The 9,179-nt window shown below is 43.0% G+C and overlaps 1 long non-coding RNA gene across 2 annotated transcripts; it reads right to left on the bottom strand.

Annotated features, from left to right (window-relative positions):
• Nucleotides 1–6,407: 6,407 nt before the first annotated feature.
• LOC139777161 (uncharacterized) lies at nt 6,408–7,889 on the bottom strand. Of its 2 annotated transcripts, XR_011719283.1 has the most exons (5): nt 7,586–7,889; nt 7,339–7,444; nt 7,115–7,239; nt 6,776–6,856; nt 6,408–6,677 (listed from the first exon to the last, which is right to left on the bottom strand). It is a non-coding gene; the product is annotated as an uncharacterized lncRNA (long non-coding RNA). The 2 variants fall into 2 exon arrangements; XR_011719282.1 differs by having other exon boundaries at nt 7,339–7,889.
• Nucleotides 7,890–9,179: the final 1,290 nt, after the last annotated feature.

Raw genomic sequence — 9,179 nt, 5'->3', positions numbered from 1 at the left:
CGGCGTGCGTTAATCCATCGGCCATCCACCAGCCATCCTCCGGCTTTGCGTTTAATCACCAGGCCAACCTCCGGCGAGCGTTTAATCCATCAGGCCATCCATCAGCTATCCTCGGCGTGCGTATTAATCCATCGGCCATCCACTAGCATCCTCCGGCGTGCGTTTAATCCATCGGCCCGACCATCCACAGCCATCCTCCGCGCGTGCGTTTTAATCCATCGCGCAATCCACCCAGCCCCTCCCTCCTCGCGCGTGCGTTTATTTCATCGGCCATCCACTAGCCATCCTCCGGCGTGCGTTTAATCCATCGGCCATCACCAGCCATCCTCCGGCGTGCGTTTAATCCAATCGGCCAGTCCAACGGCCAACTCCGGCGAGAGCTTTAATCCATCGGCCATCCAAGCCATCCTCAGCGGAGGCTGCGTTTAATCCACCCGGCAATCCTCCGGCGTGCGTTGAATCCATCGGCATCCTCCGGCGAGCGTTTAATCCTCGGCCATCCACCAGCCATCTTCGGCGTGCGTTCAATCCACCGGCCATCCTCCGCGCGAGCGTTTATCAATCGGCCATCCACCAGCCATCCTCCGGCGTGCGTTCAATCCACCGGCCATCCTCCGGCGGGCGTTTAATCCATCGGCCATCCACCAGCCATCTCCGGCGTGCGTTTAATCCACCGCATCCTCCGCGTGCGTTGAATCCATCGGCCATCCACCAGCCATTCCTCCGGCGTGCTGTTAATCCCCGGCCATCCGCCGCGTGCGTTTAATCCATCGGCCTCATCAGCATCCTCCGGCGTGCGTTTAATCCACCGGCCATCCTCCGGCAGCGTTTAATCCACGGCATCCACCAGCCATCCTCGGCGTGCGTTTCAATCCACCGGCCATCCTCCGGCGAGCGTTTAATCCATCGGCCATCCACCAGCCATCCTCCGGCGTGCGTTTATCCATCGGCCCATCCACTAGCCATCCTCGCGGCGTTTAATCCTCGGACAATCCACCAGCCATCCTCAGGCGTGCGTTAATCCACCGGCAATCCTCCGGCGTGCGTTAATCCATCGGCCATCCACCAGCCATCCTCCGGCGTTGCGTTTAATCCACCGCCATTCTCCGGCGAGCGTTTAATCCATCGGCCATCCACCAGCCATCCTCCGGCGACGTTTAATCCATCGGCCATTTACTAGCCATCTCCGGCGTGCGTTTAATCCATCGGCCATCCACAGCCATCCCTCCGGCTTGCGTTTAATCCATCGGCCATCCACAGCCATCTCCGGCTGTGCGTTAATCATCGGCCATCCACAGCCATCGTCGGCGTGCGTTTTAATCCATCGGCCATCCACCAGCCATCCTCCGGCGTGCCGTTGAATCCACCGGCCATCCTCCGGACGAGCGTTTAATCCATCGGCCATCCACCAGCAATCTCCGGCGTGCGTTTAATCCACCGGCCATCCTCCGGCGAGCGTTTAATCCATCGGCCATCCACCAGCCATCCTCCGCGTGCGTCAATCACCGGCCATCCTCCGGCGTGCGTTTATCCACGGCCGTCCATCAGCCATCCTCCGCGTGCGTTTAATCAATCGGTCATCCACCAGCCATCCTCTGGCGTGCGATTAATCCACCGGCCATCCTCCGGCGAGCGTTTATTCCATCGGCCATCCACCATCCATCCTCTGGCGTGCGTTTAATCCACCCGACCATCCTCCGGCGTGCGTTGAATCCTTCGGCCATCCACCAGCCATTCTCCGGCGTGCGTTTAATCCACCGGCCATCCTCCGGCGTGCGTTTAATCCATCGGCCATCCACCAGCCATTCTCCGGCGTGCGTTTAATCCATCGGGCATCCACCAGCCATCCTCCGGCGTGCGTTGAATCCATCGGCCATCCACCAGCATCCTCCGGCGTGCGTTATAATCCATCGGCCATCAACTAGCCATCCTCTGGCGTGCGTTTAATCCACGGCACATCCTCCGGCGTGCGTTTAAATCCACCGGCCCTCCTCCGGCGTGTGTTTAATCCATCGGCCATCCACCAGCCATCCTCCGGCGTGCGTTTAATCCTCGGCCATCCATCAGTCCTCCTCCTTACTTACTCGGTTAGGAGGAGCGCGTGCCCCGAGGTCGTGCCCCGGCGGTCACGGTGTTCTAGCAGCCAAGCGGGTCAGAGTGGCGTGAGGCCTCGCGGCCGATCGCCGTTAATACTCCCGCGTGATCCGATTCGAGGGACGCCAGGGTTTCGTTTTAATGTCTGCACTATAGTGTAGACATTATGTGTAGCCATGGCTCGGTGTTGGATAACGTCAATGAAATTAGAAGTTGTATCGTTAGATAATGAAGATATGGAAGGTGTTGAAGATGTTGTGGATTGACAATTTGTTGCATTGAAAGAACCACTTTTGTAGCAGTATCTTAGAATGCTTTGTAATTAGGTATGAATAAAATTAGTTTATTATTAGATAACTGATTAAAATTAGTTAAATCTTTCCACCAATGGCTGCCGAGCCATAGTTACAATAGGCGGCCGATAAGTGGCGGCGGCGTCACTTGTGAAATGATTAATTTGTTAATTTTTCAATAAAAATGCAATAAATCATTAAAATAATGATGGAGCAATAAGGAGCAATCGTTCTATGCCGGATTTAATTGCAATAGAGTTATTAGAAATATGTTTTTGAGTGAAGTTATAAATTTTACGTTTTTTTTAAATATCTTAAAAAATAATAATTTTAAAAGGGGAGCAATTGTTGATTCTGAGGGAGCAATTAGGGAGCAATCGTATGAGCTATAGTTTATTAAAAAATATGAACTTCCAGCGCCAACTTATTTCCGGTGATTTCAGCAGTGATGTCAGATGCTCGACGCTCGGGTCAGCCGCGAGCCGGTGAGAATCGTGCTAGGCTTCTCGACGCTCACGCTCGCGCGCGCGCACCTAGGTCTTGTCGTACTTATTAATTACTTATGATATTTATTGATTTTATATATATATATAAAATAATAAATAAATAAATAAATAAATATAAATATATATAATATATATATTAAAAAAAAAATATATATATATATATATATATATATATGAAGCCGAGACCGAGATTAATGAACAATACTATTGTTATTATATAATAATAAAGAAAACTTATTTTGTAATTTGAAATAATTTCTTATTTTTTTATTAGCAAATCGTTAACTTTTCCTAAAGTTGTTAGAAAATATGCGAATAATTTTAATGATTGTCAAATAATTTTCCTAGTTTATATGTATTACATAACAACTCATTGCGAAAAAACCCTGACTGAGATAATATTTTTTCGCAATAAATTCTTTACAGTAATATTCGGGGAAAGGGGGGATGTTAGATACGATTTGTATCAGCATCAAAAATTAAATCAATTTGCGATTTATTTAAGTAAATTTACTGTTCTAACGAAAAAACTGTGTTTCAAGACCGACAATTCGTTGGCGCGCAGTTTAGTTGGAAATAGTATTAGAAATTCACACGGAAATTATTTGCTACTTAGATCCTAGCTCGGACTTGATGGCGTTCTTATATTATATTAATTTAATGTCAAATATACAGTCTTAATAACTAATTTTTGAAGGAAATTTATAGTTTTTAGAGAAAGAAAATTCTCGAAATTATCGATGATTGTACGTGATATAAAATTTGAATATTCCATTTGTTTTCAAACTTTGTGCGCTCGCCGCAGTGACTATTGTTAAAATGCAATGCATTCTGCGCTCGCCGCAGTGACTACTGTCAAAATGCATTTCTGCGCTTAGCGCTGTTTATAATGTGCAAATAAAAATATACGCTCGCTCATCTATCTGCATTAGTGTCATCTTGTGCACTGTGTTCATACAAGAATTCGTGCAAATGGAGTAAATTGCTACCCATATGTGCACATGGGTGCATTTATATCTTACCGTTTAGAGTACAAATATCTATTCTCTAATGGGTAGATATGATTGCAACCCGTCTGTAATACACAGCAGCGTGTTTATAATCCAGTAAGTAAATTAATAGCAAATTGTTGCCAATTTGGCAATTAACTCACTTACAAAGAACTTTGCCCATTTTTATAAAGGTTTTAGGCCCCTCGCGTTTAGTAACAAGATTTAAAATGAAAGATTATTGTTGGAGAATCGAAATATTTCTATATAAACATAATCCTTTATTGTAAGTTAATACCGTTCAGAGATACACTCTTTGAAAAATTAGAAAAATGTACGAAATGGCTTTGTTTCATTCGATTTTTCGACATCCTAGGCACCTCCCTGTGATGACGGATAATAAACTATTTTAATATATCAATTGAAGTACTTTATACAAATAAATTTGTTACTACTGATCCAGCTAATTGCAAGTTTCTGGATGTGAGTCAGGGATATTCAAAATAATGGATTGTAACCATTACCACTATCACCACGGAGAAAAGTCCTGGATGCCGAGAAATCAAATGAAAGAATGCTATATAGTATATTTTTCTAATGTTTCAGAAAGTGTATCTCTAAACAATGTCGACTTAGAGGATTATGTCTGTAGAATATTCTGATCCTCTAACAATAATTTTTTATTTTAGCAAAGTCTCGTTGTTAGACGCGAGGGTTCTAAAATAGCATTCAATTTATTACTCGATTAACTGGCGCAATATATACAAAAATGCACAACGTTTCGGCTCTATATTCGAGCCCTTTTCAAGTGCGAACTGAAACAGGAACAGCGAAAAAGAAAAAACAATATAAATAAATCGAGACAATATTAAGTTAACGACGTTATTAAATATTGAGCAATACCTATCATCTATTGACTCGTCACATAATTAGTACAGATTCCTGAGTTCACGAGCATGTCCCGCATGGCCCTAAAGGTCAGCTGTGGACCAATCTTAATTTGTAGCAACAATGATATATGAGGAGAGAAAGCGACGATCAAGAAAAAACTTACGAATCTCATAATAGAATTTCGCGTATGACTAGTTCTTCGTTGCGACATGTTACATGTATGCGAGTACTTGGGAGACTGAGCGGACAAAGAAAGAAACAAGGTGTCCCGAGGTAGAAATATAAACAATCAACTGACATGATGACACTGTCGTATATCGTATTTAAATTCTCCGTATCTTTTTTAAATTGATCGTGTTCTTATTTTCTTTATAAAGAACATTTCAGCGATCTCTCTCATTTTCAAGTGAGGTTCTTTGTGTAATATTTTCGGATCTGACCACTTAAAATTGTGGTCATTCTGTATCCGGTGCTTGCTTACGACAGAGAAATTGCTGTCATGTTTTTAATATCGCTGAAATGTTCTTTCACTCTTGTCTCGAGATGTCTCTTCGTCTGCCCAATGTAAGACGCGTCGCAATTCTCACAATCAATTTTGTAAACCACATTAGTTTCCTTGTTAGTCGCTAATCTGTCCTTGCCCCTCCTGATGACAGCACTGAGTTTTTTCGGTATCTATATACCACGTCACAGCGGACTCTCTCAAGAGTACCCCGTATGGCCCGCGCTTAAGCCCTTCACATAAGGGATCACCACACATCTGCGTACATCAAACGTGCTGTCGCGTTCGGAATTAGTACTCAAGTCCCTTCTATTTTCTAATTGTCGCAATCTATTGTTAATATGCTTATTAACCTAAAATAGTTCTAAAATAGACAGGGTTTTTTGTGGCAAATCCAATTATTAATAAAGTGAAACGTGATATAAAATAATGTAAAATCTCATAAAGTGAGAGAATGTAAATGTAATGTTTTATTATAAAATAACAATAAATATTTTAAAATTGAAAAATCTTCCTATACTTATCTTCCCTATAATCATGTAATGGTCATCACCTGCGATGACGTTTAAAATTTCCAAAGAACTTTGTTCCCAATTGCAAATAACACTTAATATAATACTAAAAAGCAACGTACATTAAAATATGTTTAACGCATTACATTTGTTTTGCTTTTTCACTTAACTTTTGCATATACCCTACAATAGATTAGGCAGTAAAAATAATCAATAACTCAATAACATAAATGTTTTGTCGTTTATAGATCTTCACAAGTTCGAATTCCATTTCAACAATGACAAAATCTTTTCCTGTTCATATTTTTTATTGTTTCTATCGTATATCGACTGATATCTTTCGGGAGGTCGTATCTTAAAACTGTCACTTTACAGGATTCGTAAATTTTTGTTTTGTTGATAAGCGACAAACAAGATAGTTTGCTTTACTTTCAAAAGTATAGTGATTTGGAATTAAAATACAGCTTTATTGTTAATTTGATATTATTCGTGGAAAACAAACGCAAAAACGCAATTTTTATAGATACGACGTACTTTAAAATTGTAATCAAATAAACAAGTTACGACATATTTAGTTTTAAATAACATTTATTATTGTTATTTAAAATAAATATGTCGTATCTTGTTCATTATTTGATTATAATTTTGAAGTGCAAATTTGTCGTATCTACAAATACGAGAAAATACGAGAAAATTTTGACAACTAATTCATTTTTGGTAATCTATTTCAAGATAGGATGTAGACATTTAGCTTCGGGGTTGCCTGACTAAGCGTTTAAGCAGAAAAACCGGAAATTGTGTAAAATCGACCTCGAATTGTGTAAGATACGACCTCACAGCTTCGCAGGATTCCCTCGCTGCTCCGATGTCACCTTCTGCGTCGTTATTTTCTGAAACATTCAAATGAACGATTCGATTAAGTAAAGACAGAAGAAATAGAAAATTTGTGACATAAATGACATAGTACGTGAAAATCAATTACACTCACCACCTTCTTTTAGGCTGCTCGGGATGTCCCTCGTGTTCCCTCGATGCGAAGCAACGTTGCTCCTTCCCGCGTGGATATTTTCTGTAACATAAAAATAATCGAATCGATTAAATAATTGTCACACGCATCGAACATCTTATTCGTTATTCAGATTAATATTATATTTTAAATTACTTCTTCGAAAAAAATCTTTACGTTAGAATCAACTTGAATCAAATTTTTCAAAATATTTCTTTTTACTAATTTAAATTTCGAAACACGATTTAATGTAACAACTGAATAAGCACAAACGAAAAAAGAGATTCTATATCTTTAGAAAAAATAAAAAGTAACATTTACCAGAAGTGTTGGTACGCCGATGCCCGATGCCTATCCTAGGCCTCCTTCTCCTCTCAGGCTGCTCGGAATGTCAGCTACGCAGGATTCCCTCGCTGCTCCGATGTCACCTTCTGCGTCGTTATTTTCTGAAACATTCAAATGAACGATTCGATTAAGTAAAGACAGAAGAGATAGAAAATTTTTGGACATAAGTGACATAGTACGTAAAAATCAATTAAACTCACCACTTTCTTTCATGCTGTTCCGGCCGCAAAATCCACCTCCACCTCTGGGTCAGATAGGAGTCTCGAGCCACATTGAGACTCGTGGCAATGCAGTTTGACTTCATCCCTTAAGCAAGAAAAATCAAGAAGCATTTCAGCTATATTGCATTAATTTTACAACGTTTTTGCAATATAGTCGAAATGTTTCTTGACTTTTCTCGCTTAATGGAAATGTAATTGCTGAAAGGAATTAAAAATTATTCCCTACCTGCGTTTTAACTAGGTCCTTTTTTTTTTTTTTTATTTTACGTGGTGGAAATCTTCCATCACTGGAATCCCCACGACGTCCTGGAGGCAACCCGTCAGCAGTGGCAACCAGTCACGGTGGCTGTGCCACCGATCGGGGAGCACCACTGGTCGGGGAGTGCCTCCATTCTTCCGGGGTTTGAGTGACCAGTGACCCCCCTTTCGGGAGGAAGACTCCCCCTTCCCCGGGGCGGGGCGGGGGGAGTGCCGGATTCTGCAGAGAGCAGAACATTAAAGTTCCGCCATTTCCCCGCAGCCTACCGGCTAAAACCACACGAGTGACCCTGGAGAAAAGCGTGATGTCGCCGAAGGCAGACAGGAGGAGGATTTACTTTTACACGCTCACTACTGGAGAAAAGCGTGATGTCGCCGAAGGCAGACAGGAGGAGGATTTACTTTTTACACGCTCACTACTGGAGAAAAGCGTGATGTCGCCGAAGGCAGACAGGAGGAGGATTTACTTTTTACACGCTCACTACTGGAGAAAAGCGTGATGTCGCCGAAGGCAGACAGGAGGAGGATTTACTTTTTACACGCTCACTACTGGAGAAAAGCGTGATGTCGCCGAAGGCAGACAGGAGGAGGATTTACTTATTACACGCTCACTACTGGAGAAAAGCGTGATGTCGCCGAAGGCAGACAGGAGGAGGATTTACTTTTTACACGCTCACTACTGGAGAAAAGCGTGATGTCGCCGAAGGCAGACAGGAGGAGGATTTACTTTTTACACGCTCACTACTGGAGAAAAGCGTGATGTCGCCGAAGGCAGACAGGAGGAGGATTTACTTATTACACGCTCACTACTGGAGAAAAGCGTGATGTCGCCGAAGGCAGACCCTTAGGAGGATTTACTTATTACACGCTCACTACTGAGAAAAGCGTGGTGTCGTTCCGCAGACAACGCGACGCGATTTCTTACACGCTTAACGTTCTAAGCGTGGTGTCGTTCCGCAGACAACGCGACGCGGGAGTCTGGGTGGCCGAAGCCAACGACAGACTCCTAAGCAGGGCAGCCGGACCCCCGGTTTTCTGTCAGGGTTTTCCTTCCCTTAGGTCGGTTAGGAGAGCCTAAGCTCCTCCCTCACGGCTCCGACCAGCCGAGCGGACTTTTTATAGAGGCCGCTTACCTCGCGAGTCCTTAAAAGGACTCCCCGGTCCACGACAGACCCGTAGGGCTGCCGTAGATTGCGGTACTGGTGTGCTCGGGTACTCCGGGTGCGCAAAACCCGTAGTGGAGGGCTCCCCCGTGCCCCTAAAGGGTCCGGGAGGACTCCCCCCACCCCCTGGAGGGAAGATTTATTACACGCTTAACTTTATCAGCGTGATGTCTTTAGCAGACAAAATTTTTTACACGCTTAATTTTTTTCAAGCGTGATGTCTTTTGCAGACAAGATTTTTTACACGCTTAACTTTATAAGCGTGATGTCATTCATAGACAAGATTTTTTACACGCTTAACTTTATAAGCGTGACGTCGTTTATAGACAAGATTTTTTACACGCTTAATTTTTTCGAGCGTAATGTCATGAGTGCCGGATTCTGCAGAGAGCAGAACAT

This window comes from Temnothorax nylanderi, unplaced genomic scaffold (assembly GCF_030848795.1).
Source record: "Temnothorax nylanderi isolate EJ_2023f unplaced genomic scaffold, tnyl_v1.0 TNYL_tig0140_pilon, whole genome shotgun sequence".
Lineage (NCBI taxonomy): Eukaryota > Metazoa > Arthropoda > Insecta > Hymenoptera > Formicidae > Temnothorax > Temnothorax nylanderi.
This window is presented reverse-complemented; position numbering and strand designations above follow the sequence as displayed.